The 352-nt window shown below is 13.9% G+C and overlaps 1 protein-coding gene across 1 annotated transcript in view; it reads left to right on the forward strand.

Moving 5' to 3' along the window:
• Positions 1-352, forward strand: part of LOC119591720 (agrin-like) — a 23384-nt gene that overhangs the window by 3812 nt on the left and 19220 nt on the right. The gene's annotated exons all lie outside the window — the stretch shown is intronic.

Below are 352 nucleotides of genomic sequence, written 5' to 3' on the forward strand. Positions count from 1 at the left end.
TTTATAAATATTTATATTAATTTTTCTTTATTTAAAATTTAAATTTTTTTTTTTTTTTTTTTTAAAATTATAAAAAATTTTAAAAATTATTATTATTTTTATATAAAAAATATATTATATAATATTTTATAAATTTTAATATAATTATAAAATATATATTAAAAAATTTTTTAAAATTTTAAATAATATATAATATATATAATAATTATTATATATATATTTAAAAATTTATATTATTTTAATATAAAATATGTGGGGGGGGGGGGGTTTTTTGGGTTTTGGGTTTTTTTTTTTTGGGGTTTTTTTTTTTTGGGGGGGGTGTGGGGGGTTGGTTGGGGGGGTTTTTTTTTAT

The sequence above is a fragment of the Penaeus monodon genome, chromosome 29 (genome assembly GCF_015228065.2).
Source record: "Penaeus monodon isolate SGIC_2016 chromosome 29, NSTDA_Pmon_1, whole genome shotgun sequence".
NCBI classification, from domain to species: domain Eukaryota; kingdom Metazoa; phylum Arthropoda; class Malacostraca; order Decapoda; family Penaeidae; genus Penaeus; species Penaeus monodon.